The sequence below is a fragment of the Pinus tabuliformis genome, chromosome 4_2 (genome assembly GCF_031772625.1).
Source record: "Pinus tabuliformis cultivar Carrire ecotype Pingquan chromosome 4_2, CPIR1, whole genome shotgun sequence".
Classification (NCBI taxonomy): Eukaryota; Viridiplantae; Streptophyta; class Pinopsida; order Pinales; family Pinaceae; genus Pinus; species Pinus tabuliformis.
Genome location: NC_142304.1, coordinates 809,706,440 through 809,727,346, shown reverse-complemented (window position 1 = coordinate 809,727,346; position 20,907 = coordinate 809,706,440).

Sequence of the window (20,907 nt, the reverse complement as noted above, 5' to 3'; positions counted from 1 at the left end):
AAATACATATATAGAAGCATGAAATTAACTATATCAAAATCATACAATAATGGAAGCATTAAAATTTTGACATCAAATATCTAAACTTAGTTAGGTTGATAGTCAACAAGAGACACATACTTTCAACTACTTGCACGAGTTAGGTTATAACCCCTAGATCACATTAGTAACTCAATCAAGATATCAGTCTCATTATATCTAGGGCCTCAATATTTCTTCTAGAGAGATGACATACCCTACTATAATATATTGCAAACCCTAGAAGCAATTCAAACAAGTATAGTTCTATAATGCATCCAACAACTTTAAACTTCATATGTTAGAATTCTACTAGAATTTAATGCAAACCCTAGATTCCATCTTAGAGACACTAATCCTTAGATATCAAAAACCAATCACAGTATAGTCTAAGGTTTCATCAATATGACCAACCTTTTGGAATCATCACACTTGAAGCAATGACACCATATCCTAGAATATCAAACTTCTTCTAGGGCTTTTGTTACAAACCCTAAAACAATGAACATCAACAATTAGGTTAGCACAAATACACATCTAGGATTTCATAGTCATGTGCAAGTATATCATAACACCATATATCAGGCAAACCCAAGACACAAATATCCAAACATTATACATATAATTATTTCAATTAGGCTAGGGTTTCGATAAGACGAACACTCATATACCTAGGGTTTCATTCCTAGGATATCATCTTAGCCAAAATAGAGGTCTTGCTTATAAACCATACCAAACCTTAAAGATCTAGGGATTCAATACATAACACGACAAACCTTAATTTTCAAAAACCTTAAGAGTCTAGGATTTCAATACACAACAAACCTAAAGGACTAGGGTTTCTATAATAGTATCAAAACCCCAAACATCGAAAGAACATTATTTTTCTAGATCTCATCAATAACCTTAAGACTAGGGTTTTCACATTAGCATAGACATACCCTTAGGTTAGGGATTTACAGAGAACCTTTTTAGGGTTCCACAAAAATTATCAAAAGTATAAAGAGGGTAGATTTATCTAGTGATTAATCACCCGAATAAGAATCTTTGTGATTCAAAGAGCTAGACACAAAGATGTTAGTAATGTAACACAAATTTCAAAGGATGATAAACGTACCTTTTATGTTAAGAGAATTTCATAAAGTGTATATTCTAAAATGTACCTGGAGTTGTTCCTCAACAAACCTTGTAGGAATTCCTTGAAGTGTTTTCTTTGAATCAAGCCATGATCTTTTATACCTGTAAGAAATACTTTTAAGCAAAACATGTGATACCAAGAACATGATGTTAATTTTCAATCTAGATTAATAATGGAGGATGGAATCCTAAGATACTAGGATTTTACTTGACATCCTTGATTACCTATAAACCCTAGAAGATAAGGATTAAGGTTCTTGTATGAGTATTTCGTAGGTCATTAAGGAATTACAATCTTTACCCTAGACTAACTATAAACAAGGATTATATGGACCATCTAAGATTTTTATAATATTAGATACATTGGAAATCTAGGAGATCATTTATATAAATATAGGTACCTTGTGTTCACATACCTTTGATTTGATAATCCATTAGACTTGTTGCATATGCATTTGATAAGTAAGGAATAATGACAACACTTACTTGATTTCTTTGAGCTGGTTCATGAATGCCCTTTGTTTGAGGAGATTTCAAGATTGGATACTGCCCATATTATGAGTGTGCCTAGGATGAATGTCCCTTTTGGTCACAAGGATCAATTTCTTTCATTCAGATTTCAGCCTTTGAATTTATATGATAGTCCAAGGTCAACTTTTTATATTATTGTCGAGGTTCATGATTTTGAACAGAGGATCTTCTCTTGATATATTTCAGTATAGCTAGCTTCTTTGATGATGTTCTATTCACAAATTTGTATTTCAGACTACTTAAAAGGAGCCTTACACCTTTTCTTTCTATTCCAGACAACTCGATCCTTAATTAACCATTTGGTCCTTCAATGTATAGATCAGGGAGTAACTGCATTTCCTTCTTGCCAATAAGATGATCTTTAACCTTCTTCCACCATAGCTCTGAAACCATGTTGAGAAATCCAATAGGGTGGCAAGTTAATTGATTTATATTATTATGACATTATCTTGTGATGTTTCATTATTAGTTTTCTTCTTTTGATTTAACTTGTTCTTATCATCAAGACTAATGGTAATCAATAAATAGAGGAGGACACGAGATGTAGGCACGCATATAGGGCAAAACTCCCTACATAGGGGAAGACCTAGTCAAGAATTCTTCAAATCAACCTAGACTAAGGATTACGTCCATCCATCAAATCAACCTTGTCACATCGTGCTTTAGTTCTGTGGCATCTCAATTATGCTTCAGTCCTGTGACAGTCCCAAACAAGCTTCGATACTTTAGTTCTGTGGCATTCCAAATGTGCTTCAGTCCTCTGGTGGTAGTACTCATATGATGACATAATATGCTTCGGTCTTATAGTGTTAGCACACATAAAATAATACAGTGCTTTAGTGAACTTCGATCCTGTAATGATAGCACACACTGTTTTGTAATACACTCATGCTTCGGTCCTGTGTTGGTATCCCAGGTTTCGGTCCTGAAATGAAACTTCAAACACTGCAATACAATCATGCCTCCATCCTGTGATAGTAGCCCAAGTTTTGGTCCTGAATGATACTCAAACACTGCAATACAGTCATGTCTCAGTCCTGTGATAGTAGCCCAAGTTTCGGTCCTGTGGTGGCAGCCTAGACTTCGGTCTGTGGTGGTGATAGCCCTAAAATATTTCGCCTTGCATTGACAATTCAACTCCTTCGAACTTCGAGTTATTCTCCACTGTAACTTCACTGAATTTCTCACTGAGATTCACCGAACTCTTCTCTGAAATTTCTGAACTTGTATCTTCGAGGTACACCGAACTGATCTCTACACTCTGTAATTAGAGCGAAGTTTACACGCTTATATATAGTTGTTTCCCATAGTAAAATGAGCTGACATGAGTTTATATAAGAAGCCGACTTGTAGAATATTATTTTGTACGCTGATTGCAAGGTGACTTGATGGAGGAGTTCTTTTGAAAAAATAAATTTGACTTTTGACTTAAATGGAAAATCCTAAAAGCCTACAATGGAGGCTTGACCTATGACAATTGACCCAAGCATGAAATCCATGCTTTAACAAGTCAATCCAATTAATAATAAAATTTCTTTTGCTTTCTTTTGACAAATATATTTCATTTTGACTCAAGTACAATTATGAAGACCAAACTTAGTTACATTCTTCAACACCCACCTTTAGAGATCACAGAATCCTTGGATGAACAAGGTGAATACTTTATGAACGAATCTTGTTTGTTGGTGAAGTGACATGATGCCCCTCAACTAATGAACCAAGCAGATGACCTAGATTGATTTTCTTGTCGTGACCATGCATGCATAAAAAGTTGACTCCTCTTTGGGCTTCGCGATATGAGCCTTTTGTTGAGGCTCTCCTTGGTTGGATTTCTGATCTGCCAACCTCTTTCTTTATATGTCCTGACTTGCCATAATAGTGACTGGTGATGGTTTTTAGGCTCTTGGCTTCATCCTCACCATTTCCTTGACCATTCTTCTTTGCCTATTTGCATTTGCCCTTCATATTCATTGCAAAGGCCTGTTTAGAACCATTTGTTGCCACCAAAATGTTTCTTCCATTCATCTTGTTGTAACTTGTAAGAACCTATTGCTCAACTCTCCAAAGTTTAGGTCAATATCTGTAGCGGTTATGTTTAGGGCCCCTATGAAGTGCTCGTAAGCACATAGTATGCTTTTTAGTGTGATTATCACCATGGTCTCTTCTTCCATCTTTTGGTCAATGGCCTCCAACTGTTCCTAGATGTCTTTGATCTTGATTAAGTGCTTTTGTAATGATGCACCCTCACTCTTGGTGTTAAAAAACAACACATTTTTCAAGGAGGCTTTGCCCTTGCCTAAAGTCTCATGTAGATCTTTCAAATGCTCCCAGATTGTGGCAGAAGTATTCTTGGTTTGAACCATGTTGATTGTTCCATGACACTCAAGAATCAAGTTTGAGTCTAAGATCACGATCACAAACACACTAAAATGCCACAACACTACTACTTTGCACAACAAAAAATAAATAACAGTGAATCAATCTCACGTACATGACAATTTTTAAATTTTAACCCACAACTTGTTATATTACAAACTTTAATACAACAATCTTAGGGCTCCTGTACCAGGGATCATGGCCCTTACATACAACCCTGATACAAGGACACAACTAGGGCTTGGTGTCAACAATTATGACAACCAATATTTCCCTGAAAAAAGTACACTTGACTTACTCGCTGATGGTGCACATCCACAACCCTTTTAGTTCACGTACCTTGAACACATTTGGCGGGTACTTTGCCTCCCCATTTGCTTATCATTGCAACTTCTGCCACTTAGAAAGCTTGCATCTCCAACTCCTCAAACTACCACTATCAATCTTCTAGTTGCCTCTAGAATGACTAAACATAGGCTCATCAAACTGCCCTCTAGCAGCTCTCTTGCTCCACAAAGATGTCTACTCATCAGGACTTCACCAATGTTGCCCTCTAGCATTGATATGGTTGCTCCATAATTATCTCTCTTAGGGTCTTCAAATATGCCCTTATATCAACCATCCAATTGCTCTAGATGTCTAAACTAGGGCTCCATCAAATTTTCCCTCTACCTATCCCTTTTCTCCGCCAAGGATGACAGTGTTAGGGCATTGATGGATTGCCCTCACACAGTGACATTTCGACTCTTTGTGACTATACTTAGGGTTACTATCTCAACCACTAATAGTTCACTAAGACACTGTACATAGGCTACCATCAACTGTTGTTCATATGTAGAACAAACCTGCCATTACACTTCTTCCATTGTAACAATCCACATCTACCCAACCTTCTTCCTGCTCTTCTTGTCCCGAGATCTGCGGTCTACACATTGTGTCACATCTGAGATAAACTTTGGCCTAAACATAGGTCAAACATAGTCCCAAATTACTGTAGTCTTTCCGCCTTATCACAGAGATTATCCAATACTCGGTGCTCTCCACAGGGCATAAACTCGAGCAAGATATTACATACATACTAGGGTAGATTCATTTCATTGCTAGACACAAGAAGAAACCCTAACTAGGGCATACAAATCTTCTGTCCTAAACCTTTAGGACAAACCACCACTCTTTGCATTTATCAACAAAAGGCAAAGCATCCTTACCTCTTTAGATGCTCGACACAGTCCCTAAAGATCCTTGGAATTCTGAGCATCCAACACACTAGAGTACCTCGACCTAGATGCCTCCTTACTTGGGCCACCTTAGACCCTCAGCGTCCACAGACCCTTCAGTGACTTCAATCATCATAAAACATGTGATAAACTTGCTCTCTGACTTGTGATGTTCTGCGTAGCTTCTTGAGGGAACTTGGCCCTCACACAACCTTGATTCCAACTCCAGCTAGAAGTCTTAGCTCTCCTACAAACTCAAAATCATGTCTCGGCCTTGTCATAGAGAATTATCGTAGATACACATGAAAACATGCCTAGAATAACCCATGAACATATCTCCTTTAACTCGGCCTGCTAGAACATTAGAAGAGAACACCCTTGACCTTCTACCTTCTTGCAAACTCGTCCATCTTGGGATCTGCGGTTCTTGTGCTTGTCTTACTTTGATAAGATGCACTTGTGGTTGGTGAGAAATGAGCTTGAATAAATCTCTATATATAGTGATCATAGGTGGGTTTGCATTCTGCCAAGGGTCATGTCTTATTGCCAAGCCGACTTGAACCAACCTCTATAAACTCCACTAACATAAAATATTAATTCCATTTCATTTCTCCTTTTGACAAATCATGATGCCCTAGGTGCCCCTTAGCCCTTCAAGGGTGTCTCTCATGCATACATGAATAAAATATTGTTTTCTCCACTTGGTTTCATGCCCACTACTTGGGTACACTTGCCCACAAAGCTTTTGTGGGTCAACTTCTCCCAAACTGAGTGCCCTAGGGTTGTGGAAGTACCTCCCAAGCTACACAAATCACCCTCTTAGTGAGGGTGGTATTTCCACTACATGGAAGTAACCATCATCATCACTGGTGATACTAACCCAATCTTCGGCATTCACCACTGCAACATACCTTGTAGAATGAACCATACACATCTTGGTAGTGTCTCTGCCTCATCTTGTCAGAGCCTTGTTACCCACCACCTATGGGTGACGCCCATAGGAGAATTTTTTCTCCTACATTGTCTTCAGCTGGCAACCAACAACCCCTTGTAGTCACTAGATAGCTCTATGTGCCATCATCTCCACCACCCGAGCCAGCGATTATGCACCCTCGCCCATCTATCATCATCGTATGTTTGAAGATGGCCCTCCAACCTCGAAGGTATGGCTTTCATTTTGTAGTTTGTTAGTTTTTGTAGCATCAGATGTGTTCTCGTCATGAAACTTGGTGGAGAGGCTAGATTACATGAGATATCCGCAACCCAGAAATCATTTATGGAAATTCCACCTAGAGATGACTTAATTAGATTATTAACCTATTTTTTTAATGCTTCCTAAGTCTAAACTTAGGAAAACTGGTTAATTAATCATAATTGATTAAGTCAAGGTGAGAATTCTCTAGAAATACGTGGCACCGATTTTCCCTAGTTGGGTTTTGTCAAGGACATTTGTCCAAAAATAACTGTGTTAATTTTTATGTGTGCGCTAGATTTTCTCTGTTTCCAACACTATTTTCTTCTGTAGTTTATTTGTGAAGGTTGAAGTGTGATTTATTTGATATTTTCCGTATAAGATAACTTGTTAAATTAATTAACAATTAGAAAAATAAATTCCAGTTGCTGCAATAGGATTTTAGTAGGTAAAATTTTCACATGGGTATTTTTGCTTACTTATCATGGACACTTCTAGGCATGCATTAGTGGGAGGATTTGACGGAAAGAATGGGCTTGGTCTGCACTCTTGTCCCCTTGTCCAACTTGGTGGTTAACCTTGTATCCTAGTCCCCATGGGATCTCCTCTATTGGCTACTAGCTTTAGGAGTGGCGTTACATGGGAAACCCCGATTTCGGTTATGTGGTCCCGCTTCTTGACATCACATACATCACTCCCCTTCGTTCATTATAACGTCTTTTCACATATTTCCCATCCGGGTCCACATTTGTCCATTGGGTCCACAAGGAGTTAGCCTCCCCCTCCCCTTGTCCACACTTTGGGTCGGGCCTAAAATGTTGCCTCGGAGGTTGATGTAGCTAAAAAGAATGTAAAAAGCATAATTTGGCTACTCTCAATAGGAAATGTACCATAAATGCAAAAGATGGTTGGGACATGCAAATTTAGCATGTGGGAAAAATCCAACATGAGCTCTACCCCTATTGTCATGGCCATTACCTTGGTTCCTAGGGCCCCTCATATTGACCCCCTGTATCATTAAGGAACCCATGATTGTCTCAACCTTTGGTGTGTGAAGAACTGCACAACCTTAAGGGGGTAATCACTACTATATCTTACACATCATGCTCTCATTCCCTGGAGCCTTGAGCAGTTATAAAAGAAAAATTAATAAAGACAAAAGGCATATGAAGAAGGGTGGAAAAACAAACGCTGGATAACTCATGTACCATGATTGTTCCTTCCTACATCTATACACCCAAGTGTAGACCTCACTCATCATAACTACACTTATACCATGGCATGTGGCTTGTAGCCTTCCATTGATGCCCCACTTTGTTCCATCATTATATCACATGACACCAGTCGTATGACGGATGTACCATGGACCTGTCATTCCCTTAGAGGTTAAAGCCACCTAATAGGGTTCTTGATTAACCTCGCTCTTGAACCTAGGGACTTGTACATGCTAAAGCCCATTATGGAAGGGCATGCCACTATGAAGTGACCAGTTGGTTCCATGATTTGGAAGCTCATTTTCTCAATTGCCTTAATGAATTGTTGTGCTAGAAGGTGAGGAGACACATTGGATCTTATACAGGATTGCAGGTGGGTCTTTATCTTGGGTTTGGTCTATCGAGGGTCATATTGGCATTTGTAGGCTGTGCATTGAGAACCATGGGTCTCCACTATAGCAGAGAGCAGATAGCCATGCCATGGGATCCTTCAACACCATTCATTGCTTGCTTGTGTTCGACTTATGTGATGATGATGATGCACTTGGACCAACTTGCCCAACCAGCTAAACACTTGCACCACACACTTGACAGTTGATCTAGGGCCCAGATGGGGTTTTGTCTCACCATGGGAGACAAGGGAGGGCTTGCATCATGGTTCTAGCCCTTGCAGGTGGGATACATGCTTGTTCAATTCAGTTGGAGATCCATCATAATGCTTTTGTGCCCCCATAGCCACTTGGGAGCACCACAGGTTATTACTTGGAGATCAAGGGGCCACTCCCTTCATCACTGTTATTGGAGCCCTCCTATTCATTATGGCACATGAGGGATTTCACTAAGCCTTACAACTACCTTCCTAGTTATTGTATTATCATTTCGACCCCCTTTAGAGGCTTATTTTTCATATTATGGAGCTATTTGGTGGGCTTGTCACCAAAAGTATTGTTATTTTGCACATTATTTTATTATAGGGGCATCATTAGGCTAAATTAGGCTATTCAAATCAATGTTGCACGAAACGGCCCCCCTCCTCACCCGACCCCAAGGATCCAAACCGGGAACCGCGTCTCGTACGGATTCATCATTGGATTTGCGGTTCAGAAATCCAGAACCACGGATCGGGTTGACAAAGATTGTTCTTGGAAATTTAGAATCGTGCTGGCCCGATTTGCAATTCTAGATTTTCGAACCGCAAATCAGGCATGGATCCCGAGCGGATCTAAAGGGAGACAAGCGGTTCCACTAGGTTCTAATTTTTAATTTTTTTTTCTTTGACATAAGTTGGGGCTTCTCAAACATTCCCAAGGTGCTCCCTTAATGCTCCTTACATTCTCCTTTATCTTTTATTTTCATCCTTTTACCTAAATTTTTAACATTACCGTGAAATGACTCAAGATGTTTGAGAGTGGTTCCACCCTCATCGGACTTCATACAAAGAACATAAATTTTCATATCCTATTTAAAATTCAATAGACTTAACAGTTTTCAGGAATTCAGGTTCAATGGGATTGTGGCATTTCATTAGATTATATCATGTATGAGGGTATGTGATTGACATTTAATCAAAAGAACCAAGCCCTATATGTACCCTAGTGTTGGTGGTATTAATTGTTGAACTCCTTTGTCATGCCCTTAGCAAAAAATTACCTTTCAATCAAGTCAAAATCATCTATCAAGCATGTTAAGCTTTTTTTACCATATTTTAAGGCCTGGATTAGGTAGTTTGATCAAAATTGGGCAATGTTGACTAATATCCGTAGACAATCGAGGTAGAGGCAAAGGCTAGACAAGAGGAGAAGAATCTAGATCCTAGATGGTTGATGATTGAATAATTAATCGTTAATGTACAATGGATGTATAATTAATCATTTGGTATTTTGGATGTTTTTTTTAATATAAATGCCAAAAAATTATATATATATATATATATATATATAGTAGATGCTTCCAAGATGCTTCGCTTCCTAGTTTTTTTGGGAAATGATGCTTCCACGGATCCACTTCCAAAAAAGGTCTCTGCTTCGTGCAACATTGATTCGAACCCCTTAGAGGATTGTATAAATATAAGAGAGGCGTTCTCTTTCATTCATCAACACTTGGATTTGGGATAGATCTTTCAAAAGATTTTAGACCGACAATTTTTGGAATGATTTGGATGATTAAATGCATTTTGATGTGTGGAATATTTTCGCTCTCTCTCTTGGAGCCTCTATTTTGCAAATGTGATGGTTGGATATACTCTCTCGTTATGTAAGTGCTCTTTTCATGCGAATTTCTTGATAATTTATGTCTAATGCATGAAACACTATGCTTTGATTTTGCTTGTGCCGTAAAAATTAATGCAAATCTATGAAGCACTAGTAATCTTGGCTTGTTGCATATGTCATTCATCTTGGCAAGAAGAACAAATTTTCCTAAGGGTAGGTTGTGCACCTTTTACCTAGAAACTCCATCAAATATTGCATATCGAAGTATACAAGTCTAAAGTTGCTGTGAAGCTGCATCCATAGAGAGCACAATTACTTCTTTAGGCCTCCTTGAAGAGAGAAGTTCGTAAATCTTGATCATTTTGACTCCAATCTTTCCAATAGCCAGGCATTGGTCCTAGATCGTTGGTGATCACATTAACTTAATGAAACATCATTCTTTCACCTCTTTTCTTCGTCCCTTAAGGATAAGGAGATTTTCTAATTTATCAACACAAGACAAAGCATCCTTACCTCTTTAGGAGCTCAGCATAGTACCTAAATATCCTTGGCATTATGAGCATCCAACACACTGAAGTACCTCGGCCTAGATGCCTCCTTACCGTGGCCACCTTAGACCCTCGGCCTCCACAGCCCCTACGGTTACTTCAGTCGTCAAAAAACACGTGATAAACCTCCTCTTGGACCTGTGATGTTTTGTGTAGCTTCTCGAGGGAACTTGGCCCTCACACGATCTTGATTCCAGCTCCAGCTAGGGGTCTTGACCTTCCTACAAACTCCGAAATCATGTCTCGGCCCTGTCACAGAGAATTACCATAGATACCCACAAAAACATCCCCAAAATAACCCATAAACAGATCTCCTTTAGCTCGACCTGCTAGAACATTAGAAGAGACAATGCCTTTGACCTTCTACCTTCTCACAAACTCGTCCATCTTGAGATCTGCGGTTCTTGTGCTTGTCTTACTTTGATAAGATGCACTTGTGGTTGGTGAGAAATGAGCTTGAATCGATCTCTATATATAGTGATCTTAGGCGGGCTTGCATTCCACCAAGGGTCATGTCTTATGGTGAAGCCGACTTGAGCCAACCACCAATAACCCCACTAACATAAGAAATTAATTCCATTTCATTTCTCCTTTTGCCACATCATGATGCCCTAGGTGCCCCTTAGCCCTTCAATGGTGTCCCTCATGCATCCATGAATAAAATATCATTTTCTCCACTTGGTTTCAAGCCCACAACTTTGGGTGCAAAACCCACTGCTTGGGTATGCTTTCCCACAAAGCTCTTGTGGATCAACTTCTCCCAAACCTAGTGCCCTAGGGTTATGGGAATACCTCCCAAGATACACAAATTAACAAACCTCAGGAAGTATGTCATCTATTACGGACAACTTGAGCAACGTCATTGTTTCCCTGTCTTGTACATCTAACTTGTCTTGTACATCTAACAAGTACTTGTACTAAAAAATGGCCAACATATGTCGCTGCCACGTTTTGTAGTTCTTCCTAGAGAACTTTCGGTTGCCTTCTAGCATGATGTTGGACAACAAAACCATAGAGACAAGTCAAGATTGCAAAAGGTAAATGGCTCTAAACAGCTGTAGCAGCCATGTACTGCTGATAAACACAGATTTGTGAGAAGTCTGCCCCTAACCAGCCCAATAATACTCAGATCTGCGTATGAATAGCTGAAACTTCACAGATCTAGATAGATTGCCCTCAAACAGCTCAAAAACAGTTGGATCTGCTGATAACCAGTATCAAAATAGTGAATTTCTTCTTGGATCTGCTGATAACCAGTATCAAATAGTGAATTTCTTCTTGGATCTGCTGAAAGATAATAAATCAGTAACTAAAAATTCCAGATCTGTAAATGCAGGCACCAATATAGGAAAAAACAGTGTCAATCTGCTTCAAAGTCATCTATCCTATCAAGGGAACTGAGAAATAAGATATTCTAGTCTGTAAATCAAAATTTTCTGCATTTTTCTGAGCAATTCCTTATGATTCCATACGACTGCGCTGTTGTACCATACAACTGTTCCATAAGATCTTTGGAGATGATTGCTGTAAAAACTGTTCCATAAGATCTTTGGAAATGATTGCTGTAAAATGCTCAGTACCTGATTTTAATGAAACCATTTTGGCTCTTTAATGTGTTATGGTAGCGATCCCTTGATTTGGCCCCTTCATGCTCTCACACAGTCATCAATCTAATCACACTTTCCTGATTCTCCTTGATTTGGCCCCTTCATGCTCTCACACAGTCATCAATCTAATCACACTTTCCTGATTCTCCAGATCATCATACGATGCAAGAGAACATTCTTAATGGATTAGATTGGCTTTGATACCATGTTATGGAAATCAAGCACACAAAGAAACCAAGATAACTCAAGTGAGCTCTTGTATTGTATATATAAATGTGAAAGCAAAAACTTTCTTATATTGGGCGACAATCAAATAGAGTCAATTCACTTTATGAATGTGGGATAAATTGATAAAGTGAAATAAGACATAAAAGCATAAACTAAGCTAAATTCGAACTAACTTTATTAATGCCTAAATCTGATATCTAGTTGACCATTATAAATTAACATTTATTTTAACAAAATTGATTTTATTAGTCCTACCAAGAGAGAAACGTTAATGTTTTGACTAATTACTAATCCTTCTGGTTGTGCAAATTGGTGAGCATAAGGCAGCCTTTGCTTTACTGGCAATAAAAGAGTTAATTGTTGGTTTGGAATTTTTTCCCAGATAGTGTATTGATACATTAAAATTATTGTTAGAAGAAGCAAATTAATTTTCAGATAAAAGGTACTGTAAATATCTCAAGCTTGTTAATTGGGATTTTTTTTTCCACAAGTGTGTAATTTAGATTCTTTGAAGGTGCAAATATGAAATATCTACAAGTTTTTCTCACTCTTGCAATCTCATTCCTTTCCTATATATTTATTGCAACCTTGTAAGTTGAAACTTTTGCTGTGATGTGGTTTGAAATTGAAAATTAGCGATAGTTTTGACCCAAACAAATATTTTATCCTGTACATCCTTTTATTGCCATATGGATAGAGTGATGGAAGCTTCTTAAGAGTAATGAAGATATGCCAAGGTATCAGCTCAAATGACAACTATGTTATTTCTATCACAGCATTCCTCTATTCTACCTCTTTGCCTCCCTTATTTTCATGTCCTGGAATTGCGGATGGTGCCATGATTTATACTATGCCTTTAATCAGTTGTCCATGTACTTTAGGGAGGATAATGAGGGAGAACCATGTTTCCTTTCTTAGTTCTCTCTTTGTTTCAAGCTGATTATTCTATTGTATTAGCCTATTTGGGACTGTAAAAACTCTTGCTAATAGTAATAGCACCTTGTTTTCTACGACTTGATTTCTTCTGCTGGTAAAGATGCTAGTAGGGAGTTCGTATTGGGAGCTATGTTTTGTAGCAACTTGATTTAATATATTTGTTGCACTCATCTGCCTTGTGATATTTTGTTTCTAATATTGAAAAGCATTGAAAGGTTTGTGAAAATTACACAATTCCCTTCTTGTTGTCAGCATTCACTTCTATCCAACATAACGAACACGTTATTTCATTGGATCTTTTTTATAGCTTCTAAGCTTATGCCATTTTTGACTCACAAAGTAGATGTTTTTACAATGGGATTTCATTCCACTTGTGTCAAAATTTCATCTACAAGGTGTGAGATTCAGCTTGATTCTTATGTGTCTACAACCATGGATCCCAAAGATACATGCCTCTCTACATAAAGTTCAGCCTTCAAAATTAGCTCTGTCATGTGGATCATTGTACTCCTATATCCACTTTCTCTTCACACACCACCCCTACAATATGGCCACACTCACATTGTAATGAGCAGCCTAGCTTCAATCCTGTAAGTTAATTTGTCGGAGCTGCATAATTGATCATTATTAGTGTTTATGTCATACTGATGGACCTTGCCACTATGAGTGCATACCGTACTGCTGCCAAGGACCTCTTGCAAGGTGCCTTCACTTCTATTAACAGGGCTCTGCTTCTTCGTAATGAATTAAAACCTGAATGGAGTGTATTGTGATTCCTCCACCAGAGTCACACAAGTTAACTGGCCGTTTGAATTTAATCTGTTGTCAAGTTCTTTTAACAAGTGTGAATATGTATCAATAATTAGTCTTGTTTAAGATGGGGACCAGCTTAAATACTTGCAAAGATTTTGAATATAAAGAGAATCCTAATTATTTACCTCTTTACGGTCATTCTGTTAGGTGTTCCTTTTGGAACGTATGCTGGATATAATATGACCAATACCAGATAGAGTATGATCATTGATTCCTAACTCTAGAGAGGCATTATATTAAGACACCAGACCTTTCCACTTTGGCTTTCTTGATGCAAATTACTCATCTGGATGCAATTTAGATTATCTGCATGATTTATATTTTAGCAGGATACAGCCTTTAGTCTTTGGTTTATATCATTTATGAGATTTCACCTTGTGTTATTATTATAATTTATTTATTTATTGGAATTGTCTTCAGTTATAAGCAACTAGTTTGCATTCTTTTGTTGTATATTAATTCTGTCCACGAACATGTTTTGTATTCTTACTTTGAACAAGTCAACACATATGTTTAATGGTTTGTCTTCACAAATGTTTATATGTAAGGCAGGGTCATTATCCTTTTTTTCTCTATGACTACTGGTCTGCTTCTTCAGCATGAAATGCTGTAATCAAGTAAAACCTGAATGGAGCGTATTGTGCTTGTTCCACAAGAATCACACAAGTTAACTGCATATTTGAGTTTGATCTGTTGTCAAGTTCTTTTAACAAGTGTGAATAGGTATCAATAATTAGTCTTGCTTAAGATCGGGACCAGCTTAAACACTTGCAGATATTTTGAATACAAAGAGAATCCTAATTATTTACCTCTCTTTACAGTGATTCTGTTAGGTGTTCCTTTTGGAACATATGCTGGATAAAATATGACCAATACCAGATAGAGTCTGATCCCTAACTGTAGATAGGCATTATGATTTTAAGAAATGAAATCTTTCCGCGTTGGCTTACTTGATGCTAATTACTCATTTGGATGCATTTTAATTTTTAAATTATCTGGACGATTTATATTTTAGCAGGATACAGCCTTTAGTCTTTGGTTTCTATCATTTATGAGATTTAACCTTGTGCTATTATTATAATTTATTTATTTATTGTAATTGTTTTCAGTTATAAGCAACTAGTTCACATTCTTTTGTTGTAGATTAATTCTGTCCACAAAAATGTTTTGTATTCTTGCATTGAACGAGTTAACAGATATGGTTAATACTTTGCTTTCGCAAATGTTTATATGTGAGGCAGGGTCATTCTCCTTTTGTTCACTGTCATGTGAAGTGGGACATTGTCTCCTGGATTTGTCTCTAGTGCTTGTACCATTTCACATGGATGTTTTGTTCTTACTTGGGGTTCCAGTATATATGATCTTTCTTATTTTGGTACATTTGGGCAACTTAGATAGCTTATTGATAAAATATATATAGGCAATTGATGATCGATACTGGAACACTGGATTCAATATGAAGAATATGCTTATTTAATGGCTGCTTCAACTACTTGGTAGTATGTTATGAAAATCATCTCTTGCATTGTTTTCATTATATTGGTCATGTAACTTGAGCCTTGAGAGTATGTAGAATGTAGACTTTTAGTAACTCTTGGATCTACATATCAACACTAAAGAGATTGAGGAGAACGATGACTAAATGCAATTTGGCATTCATTACAATGGAAGATATTAGCAGAATCATAAGGTCATTGCAGTCTTTGAATCTCTGTTTTGCTGGCTTTTGTACTCCATCTTCTTGTGTTTACATACCAATAAGAGCACATCATACACACTCTTGGATTAGATTTAATTGACAAGTGGTCAAGTTATTTCATTGAGTTTTTTAGAATTTCCTTTTCAAAACTCTACAGCTTATCCAATTTTCCATCCCTGAAAGTAATATGCATCCAAAGTCTTTTACGTTAAGAAGAAACTCTGGCTAATATTGATAAATGATGTAAAAAGCTCTTTCAATGGGTGTTGCAGACAAATTTAACGCACTGTTCAATAGATTGCAGGAAAAGGGGCTTGACGATTCTAAATGAGGATTATTGGCATTAGAATGTTCAAGGGTTTTAGTGGAATCATTATCAAAATTGTAGCCCATAAGTTGTTGATTTTTGTAGCTTGGGAATTACTACAAGCCTTGACAATCAAGGGTTTGGAGGAAGGAGCTCTACAAATAGCCTTGTGGGCTTGAAACCCAAGCTTGGGGTTTTGCACCCATCGATGTTGGGGACAAAACTATGGAGATATTTCGACATGTGATGGATGAGGATGATAATACTCGTTAAGAAGACACCGATGCATCGAAAATCATCCGATTCTGAGTTGTGGTTGAAGAGAAATGAATTTTTGAAGTTAAGATGGGTAAATTACTCTAGTTGGGTAGGTCGATTTGAGGTTAAAGTCTACACATCAAGAAAGGCAATGCGAGTGTAGGAATGTGCCAGTGCAGGAACGCGTGAATGCAGGAATGCGCAAGTGCAAGAACGTGCTAGTGCAGGGACGCATGAGTGCAGGAACGTGAGTGTAGGCAACACGAGTGCATGCAGTGCGAGTTAGGGTTGAACGTGTAGCAAACTACACCAGGGTGACACAGAAGCTGCACAGGGCTAGGTATGTATTGTATTGATGTGTTAAGATTGATGTTAGTGGATGGTGTCCTAGGAGACGACAGTTTGGAAGTTTGTTGGTAGCCAAGAGGAAGGGTTTCCTAGGTGTTGGATGCGCTAACTAGGAGCATATGCTACAACAGACTTGGTCATTCGTGGATTGTTGGAGGGCAGCGTGAGAGTGGACCAAGTGTGGATAGTGGATTGGGCATTTATGGGCTGTTGAAGGACAACATGATAGTGCCCAAGTTGGAGCCTGATGTGCACCATCTTCATGGACTTAGGTGGTTGCTAGAGTGATAGTTGTTGAGCTCATGGGTATGATCAACCAGGAGCAGTTTGTACAACCCTATACTTGTGTGTGGAGAAGGACTTCTACAACAGATGATGGGCAGTCCTCCTAGCTTGTGTTCATTATGGGAGACAGAAATCTTATAGTGACAGCAGGGAACCCTCCATGCCCTATGTTGGTCTTCATTGGAATAGCGCAGGAACACCATAATGGGTTGAAGTCCTTTAGTAGCCGAGGAGCAACAATGGGCAGATTGAGAGCTGTTCACAGGTGGAGCTGTGAACAAGTCGACATGAGTGTTTATGTGTTGATGCGTTGGTGGACAAACGATCAACTAGTGAGTAGATTGGATAACCAAGGTTCAATGGTCAAATGGACTTAGATTCTTGGTAGAGGCAGTGCTGCAGATTGGTAGTCAAAGGACCAGGCAGGTACAGGGTACGACCGAAACTGAGAGAGTTGACTACATCAGTCAAATGGTCGGACTATCTTGTTGAGGGTAGATTGGTTGTCGATGGATTGACACCAAGCCCTAGTTTTGTATTCTTGTACTAGTGGATGTATGAGGGCCATTATCTCGGGTACAGGAGCCCTAGACCGTTGTATTATATTTTAATTAATATAACGAAGTTGAGTTGAAAAATGTAAAATGTTGTCCATATTTTGTGCACTAGTAGATTTACTGTTGGTTATATTCCACTGTGCAAAGTAGTATTGTTGTGATTCTTGGTTTGGTATCGTCAAAGATTTAAGCTTCTATCCCAGACACCAACGTCGTGGAAAGACAACAAAAGTAAGCTTACCGGTGAATGCAACAAAATCAAATGAGAGGATTAGTTGGAAATTAAAATTGTTATTCACGTTTTTGATGATGAAGATTGGATAGGCTAGGAATCAAACCTAGGATCTGCCCCTGGCTGATGTGCTGCTCTACCTCTGATAAGGGACTTTTTATGGATGGCACCTTTACTAGTTCAATATCAAAGCATGGATTGTTACATCCAACACTCTCTTCAACTCACACTTTCACTGTAGCCTTCTCTTCTATAGCCAAAACCAATCAACATCAGTGCCCATCTTTGCTAGCATGCTGAAAAGTGGATACACCAGATATCAAACATAGGACTTGCCCCCTTGGGTTGTTCTACCACTGATCTATGTGCTACTTCTATGATCGACACTCTTTAATCTTTGCCAATTTGATATCAAGGCATGGATTAATATTTCCAACGATGGAAAGAGTTTTTAAATGTCTTTATGTTACAATATCTTTAAACATCCATATTCCTATTTCTTGGATAATACAAGTGCCTTGAATATTTTTAGGCATCTTTTGAACAATTATTTTGTTTTGATGACATTATTTAGGTTTTTTAAATATCATTCGAACTGAACCAAAACTATATATTTAATATTTATCCTCCTTAGGGACTACATTCTAATCAAACACAAGCAATTAATCTTCACATATTGCATAAGTGTGGGTCAAATAAAATGCATTGCAAACTTTGGCAACCTTTCTATTGAAAACTAATGCCTTTAAGAAATTACTTAATTTCCAATTTGTATCGAGACTATGGTAAGTCTACTACTTGGCTGGATGTAAGGATAGTATTCAAGCAATTCGAGTCCAACCTAATTAAGATGTCTGATGATGGAAGAAAAATGTACATAACAAAGAGAAGGCCACACCTTTTTGGGTTAAACCTTTTATGTAGATTACCGATATAAAAGTCAACTATTTCTGAGAGTCTCCTGCTGGAGTTGCAAATAACATAATCATGGCAAGTGATATAATCTACTTTTATGTCCTTTTGTAGAAATTTGCAGGCAGAACCACCTAATTCCTTGCTAAACTTGTGAATTTTCCAAGATTTTCTTGACTACTGATTTCTTGCCATTAAAAATACAACCTTATGATTTTGTCGATTTTTGTGGGTTTGAAAAAATTGCCAAACGAAAAAATGCCTATTTACGCGAGTTTCTCCTGCATGTTTTCTCATTTCTTCATTTCTCACTATTGTTGCATGATTTGAAGAGGAGAGGAGAGGTGTTATTTCATGTTTTGAAGGGGCAAAGATGGATAAAGTTGGATATTAATCACTCTCGTTGAGTTGTTTGTGGTGGTGTGATTATTTGATGTGTTCTTAGTGTGTATTTAAATTTAAATGAAAAAATTGAATACATTTTGCATTTGTTATGCTTTTAGAGTTTTCTGCTAGTATTTTCTAAGATTTTCAATATGTTGTCTGTGTTGGTTTGTTGGGTCATTGAAAATGGCTCACTGAGATAGCCTCCTTTAGTGTTCAAGCCCCACCAAGTGACATGCCAATGCTTGTGGATGCACACTAGTGCCCACAACCACAGTTGGGGCCTAATGCAAGTCCTAAATGACTTTAGTTGAATAGATAACCTCCACTTGTGGTTGCTTAGCTGAAAATGACAAATTGAATGGTGTTAATGGTTCTGGTTACCCACCTTTTGTTGCACAAAGTGTCTAGGCACCGCGACAACGCTTAGAGTAAGGGTTATCACTCTAATCCTTACTCACTATGTTTAGACTCTCTCCTAGACAAGTCAAGGGGGGTAGTCCATGTGGTGAATGAATGAGGATAGCCTGTGAAACACATGCTGTAGGAGACTTAAAGATGGACAACTTGACGAATGTAAATGAGTCATGGTTAACTGAGATGAATAGATTAAAAACTAATACAACCAAGACAACCATAATATAGAAATGATTATATACCTGTGCCTTTATATTCAATTAACCATAGATTAAATGAAAACAAGTTATCCAGAGCAATTTATAAATGTGATGAAGTGACGATCATGAATAATTAAATGTCAACACCCAAAACCTTATCACACAATATATTCTAGCAATTAAATCATGTGAAGAATTATGAAATTTAAATGCTAAGCAATGTTTTCAGATTTAAAATGATTTTCATTAATAACCTAGATCTAGAATAATTTATCGTGCTCGAATAATCAATGATTTTAAAACATTAGTCGTACCTGACAATAGAGAAATCACTACCATGAAAGGACACCATGGAACTTTAGATTAACAATTTAATTATTCCTTAGGAAATTAATTTAATGTGGTAAAATGAAGAGATTAAATTTTTAATGTGAATAAAAATCAAATTAAAAGACCTTAGTCAAAATAAAATTTTTATGGGCCGTAGGCCACATAAAAATAAAATTTCTTAAATACAAAAGCTCAAATTCCTCTTTTGATTTAATTCCTTAGCAATTCTAAAGTCACCAAACAATTTTTTTTTTTTTTTTTAGATTTTTTAATGTTTTTTTTTAACAAAATCAAACTAAATAATAAAAAAAGTCATAAAAAACAAATCAAAACAAAAATAAGAAAATGAAATGGAGAACAACCGAAGCAAAAAATCAAACTTGAAATAAAAAAAATTGAAAAAAAAATCAAATCAAATTAAAACAAAATAAAAAAAACTAAACCAAACCATAATGCATAAACAAAAAAAAATATATCGAATGTTTGAATGTTGTGTATGCAGTTTGAGGCTGGCGGCGACAAAGATGAAGGAAGAGATGCAACGATGAAGGAGTTCAAGCGAGGGGGAGTTGCAGGTCGATGGGGGCAGGGAGAAGAGCTTGGCGAAGCTGAAGAGAGGGGACACAGATTGATGAGGCAACAGGCAACGTTTGAAGGAGCCGCAGACGAGGGAGAATGCTGCGGGCAAGGTCTTTTGTAGGCAGAAAGGAGGAAAATAGGGTCGCGGAGAGGGGTTTAGACGCAGGTTATGGTAGCGGATTTGTAGAGGAAAAGGGCTGCGAGGGGATGGAGCGATGACAATGAGGGAGAGTTTGGGCAGCAAGGTTTTTTGCAAGTGCAACAAAGGTGGCAAAGGAGCTCGAATGGGTGAGGAGAGCTGGAAGAAAAGGCTGCGTAGGTCATGAGGCAGCATGAGGAGTAGAGGGAGCGATGGCAGTGGGAGGGGCAATG